The sequence below is a fragment of the Alligator mississippiensis genome, chromosome 3, assembly GCF_030867095.1.
Source record: "Alligator mississippiensis isolate rAllMis1 chromosome 3, rAllMis1, whole genome shotgun sequence".
Lineage (NCBI taxonomy): Eukaryota > Metazoa > Chordata > Crocodylia > Alligatoridae > Alligator > Alligator mississippiensis.
This window is the reverse complement of record NC_081826.1, coordinates 200,297,189-200,302,230: the sequence shown is the minus strand read 5'-3', so window position 1 is coordinate 200,302,230 and position 5,042 is coordinate 200,297,189. Positions and strand designations below refer to the sequence as shown.

Sequence of the window (5,042 nt, the reverse complement as noted above, 5' to 3'; positions counted from 1 at the left end):
TCACAGTGTCATTATAAAATTTGCCAGTTTAAATTAGAAAGTGATTAACCCTCTGAGTAAGGCAATGACATTTCCATTCCCAGTCTGTGAATTAAATTTGCAAGATTTTTTTTCCACTTTGAAAGTTCATCTTTATTTCTACCAACGTTGTCCTTTACTTTCACAACCTGCCCCAGTCCAGAGAGGAAATCTTTCAACTAAAATATCAGAATCCATGACTATTTTACACTGTTAAGCCAAGCTCACATTACAGGCATGGACACATTGGTTACTGGAGGATAAAGTCTCTTACAAAAAAAGGGAAAGAAAGAAAGAAAGAAAGAAAGAAAGAAAGAAAGAAAGAAAGAAAGAAAGAAAGAAAGAAAGAAAGAAAGAAAGAAAGAAAGAACGCTTCACGAATTTGCGTGTCATCCTTGCGCAGGGGCCATGCTAATCTTCTCTGTATCGTTCCAATTTTAGTATACGTGCTGCCTAAGCGAGCACATGGAACGCTTCACGAATTTGCGTGTCATCCTTGCGCAGGGGCCATGCTAATCTTCTCTGTATCGTTCCAATTTTAGTATATGTGCTGAAAGAAAGAAAGAAATTGTAATCCCAGATAAGCAAAGGTTCATTGAGTAATGAACTTCTTGTTGGTGCATGTAAGAAAGGAAGATTTTTCCATTAATGAGGTGCTTCCAGAATGAGTTTCATTTCATATAATGACAGCAAATCCTTAACCTTTTGCCTGGACACTCCTTTATCCATTTACTATATCTATCTCTTCCACAACCAATTTTAATTAATACCTTAAAAAAGGAATAAACTCATTAAAAGAGTAGATTTATTTCACAGTAATTTAAATATTCTAGCTCAAGTGAAATCCTCTTAAAGGATGTTTAATGAGGGAACAAAACCTAAAATGAATGAAAACCCAAGTTAATGATAGAATTGTTCAACCCATTAAAACAACTATTAATTGAAAAAATGTAATGCATGAATTTATAACACTGTTAAAAATATGGCTGGGTTCCCCCACCCCCTTCTACCCCCACAGTGAAGATAGAGCAAGTTAGCTGTGCACACAGACTCTATTTATATGATGAAGAAAATGCATTTCTCAAGTACAAGGGTTTACTGGACAAATCCTGTTAACTAAGAATGGGATTTAAGTACAAAATTCTCCTCCTTTTAAATACAACTTAACTCTTATCTAGTTGCCCACAGCTTTTTTCATATATTTATAAACAGTTTGTACCATCTCTTTAGTGGCTGAAATTAAACACCTCATTTTTATATCCCAGCTAGGAGATATAGGATAAAATCCTTTATGCAGTACATATAAGCTGAACATATCAGTATCTTGTAAAATACAGTGTTTTGTACAGCTCCAAACATTTGATAAGTGCTTAACATATAATTGTAGATCTTGATATTGCAGTAGATTTCTGTCCAGTGGCCAAACCACCCATCCATGCAGGATCTCACTGGAATTTATTGGACTCCACAAGGACCCCTGTTTCCCCCATACATGCATGGTAAAAACGGCAAAAACTGCTGTAGAGCTACACTTCAGCAATTGCTCTGACATACTCCAGCCGAGAAGGCATGTAACAATAAGAAGTGGAATAAACCTTTATCCTCACTATGTAGAAAGAAAGTGTGTAACTCATGAAAAGTAAAGAAAGTAAACAGTATTTTTATATAATTAATATTGGGTTGTTCCTGTACAGTAACTTTTGCACAAATATAAATAAAGATTATGGGATCTATGCCAACAACAGAAGGAACAATCATACTTGACTTCCCAAATACAGTTGGATACCATATTATATGAATCAAACGTGACTCTCAAATTTAACTTCACCAAATAAAAGTATGTGATTGGTCCAAAGCGCTTTAAAAATAATAGTTACTGCGCCATCCCCCAAAATAGGGCCTGGTCTAACAAATTCTTGCATGTGAATAATCACATAAAGGCCAGGTACAGACGTTACAGTGGGTAAATGATTAAAAACTGGTCTATACCCATAATAGAACGGAATTCCAGCACAGACTGGTTTAAAAATGTCAGAACCTGGTCTAAGAGTTGCTCCCTGCCCCTGAGCTGAGACCTCCAGGGAAGAGAGAGCAGGAGTTGTGACAGCCAAGAGAAGCTGGCCCTTGCTTGGAGAGAGGTGGGACATGTGAGCACCGTCAGAGCATATGAGCACAGATTCTCAGTCTATATTTTACCTTTCCTATAAAACCATTTCCAAGGTGAAAGTCCCCCTTTAAGGCAGACTCTGGAGCTACCACAGCCATTTTAAGTGATGTTGCTTGAGCGCAATAGGTGGTCAGGACACAGAACTGGTTCAGAGCCACACAAATAGTTTTACTTTATCATGTACCTCAGAGGTCCCCAGGATATGTACCAAAACCCTGTAGTTTACTAAACTCGGTTCCCTTAATACAGTGGTCAAGGAGAATGATCCATGGTCCATGAAAGGGTCATCATAGAGCTTTGTCTCAGCACGAGCCATCTAGCCTAGTGCAACTCATGTGAATACATGCTTTCAATTCTATAGAAAGCCATGCCTTAAACCCCTCTCCCCCCCCCCCCATCTTTCATTCATGCCGCATGGACAAAGCTCTGGCTATTGTAAACTTTAAAAAGTTGGACAAAAAATGAGCTCTCCTGATTTTGAAATGAAGAAATAACTCCATTATTTCTAACATAACTGCCAATAAAATAAGAAACAGAAAAAACCACAGTGACTATAAACCTTCCATGTAACAACCTGTCACAGGCATGAAAGAGCTGTTAAAGCAGAGAACAGACAGCAGCTGCTGGGGCAAACTTGAATGAGTATTCAAGAGCACTACAAATCTGAGTAACATTGAAATTTTCTTCACAAATATTATTGCCATTAATCTGCTTTATAAAAACCCTCTGATAATTTCCCTCCTCCATATACCAATGTTTTTATATTATTATGCAGGGCTTTGGATAGCACTGGCTATATTTAAAATTGCAAAACAATTTACTTTTGACTCCCTTGCTGTTACACACTCAGACCTCGCTGGAACATTCACTTTGGGGACTGTAACTTTTTATGGTTGATCTCTGTCTGAAAACGAATATTTTAAAGTTTAGGCAAGACCAAACACATTTGACATCTGAAAACTACTATTGACAGAGACCACAATTTGGAATGAGATCTTTGGTTGATTTAAAAACACAACATTAAATAAAAGTAATCTATTTTTGAAGCTTCTTTCTTGAATATAAATATTCATGTCTCTTAGTTAATCAACTCTTTTTTTCAAATATGGTATGACTTCCCCAAAAAATCACATTAAGAGTTGAATCAAGCCTCATTGAAGAAAAGGGTTTCATCTCTTTTTGAAAATCAATAAGTTGGAACAGTTTCCTTTCATTGTTGAGATGGATTAAAAGCTAATGCTTTTTAGAATACTGATAAACTACTTTATGGGGTAAATTAATGCAATATATATGTTTGAATATGTCTAAGGTAGTATGGCTATCCCAAGAATTGTTAATTTTCAGAATATTATCTGATAGTGAAATCTGGGATAAAGAAAATATATTTAGTAATTTTAATACTAACAAAAGCATCCTGAGCTACATAGCTTCAATTGAGACTATTCTGAATCCAGTCTCTCCTTACTCATTTGACTGGGCCCTCTAAATGACTTCTATAGCGTTTGTTGTTATCACAAACCCTGTTATTCCTTGGGTGTGTGAATGCTTGTCACACTAAGGCCTTAAAGCTGGTTAACTAGCCAAGGACAATCTAAAGATCGATGCAACAGGGCATGTTTACACGGTCATTAATACACTGCACTAAGTTTAGTACCTGTAATAACAGGTACTAAGTTAATGCGCCATAATCGGCTACTGCGCATTAGTGCAAATGACTTTTTTTTGTGATGTTAATGAGCAGCAAACTAAATCTACTACACATTAGTGCATTACCATGTGTTTTGCCTGGAATTAGTCTACTATGCTCAAAATGTCTCTTGTAAATGCACCCACAGATTATGATTTTCCAAGCTGGGTACATAAAGTGATACTCTTAGCACCATATTTAGTCACCTGAATAGCTGGTATAATCTTCAAAAGTGCTACTGAGTAGCCAGCAGATTCAAGAGAAGTCACTGAGAGAATGGATTGTGGTGAGCTTTTTCTTGGGTAAGTGTTATTTACTATTTCTGTTATGTGGTGGTTTTATGAGCAGCCAGTGTAATGTGTATGGAGATTTCATTGATGTATACTCTTATTGTTTAAAAAAGAATGTAAAGCCTGAGAGAATGAAATGTTACATTTTACAATGAAATTGCATTATAGAAAAATACAACAATAAAAAGAGAGTTGTGATATAAATTGTTTAAATGCAAAGTATTACATGCCATATACAAAGAGTTAGTCATGGGCTCTGTACATACAGTTTATTCAGATATACATTTCTCTTTTTGTATATTTAAATGCTGTATCTTTTGTGTACATTGAGCAGGTGGAGAAATGGACTAAAGCTTTTTAAGATACCTCAAGTCCTATGCCAGGGGAGGTTTGCAGCATCAAGTGCCATGGAGTTTCTTAGCAGCATTGCTGCCCATAAGATGGTTGAAACAGCCTGCTGTAATGTAGACAGCCTTCTCAGGAGCCAAGTTACATTGCAGGCACCTTCATCTCTAAAGCAGCTCCAAATTAATGTGGCACTAAAATATCATAAAGCAACCTTAGACTCCCTTTCCAGCCATATGATGCACAATGGTGACGTAGCAATCACATGAGTCTACATGTGATCAGAAGCTACATTGCTGTACCAGTGAGCTCCCCCATTTTAGCACACCACTACAGGAATGTAGCAGTGAAATCTCACCATGTGCTGCATGAAAGCACAGTACGGATGGTTACTGTGCCATGCTACAGTATTTCCAAAATGAAGTACTAAAACACAACACCGTAGCAACATCACCATATGGTGACATGTAGATGCACTCTGAGAGATGCATCACAGACCTCCCTGAGACATCCAGGCTACACACAGACATTCAAA

The 5,042-nt window shown here is 36.9% G+C and overlaps 1 non-coding gene across 1 annotated transcript; it reads right to left on the bottom strand.

The window, feature by feature from the left end:
• Positions 1-376: 376 nt before the first annotated feature.
• Positions 377-483, bottom strand: LOC132249742 (U6 spliceosomal RNA). Its single transcript, XR_009461294.1, has one exon. It is a non-coding gene; the product is annotated as a U6 spliceosomal RNA (small nuclear RNA).
• Between the last annotated feature and the right edge of the window lie 4,559 nt (positions 484-5,042).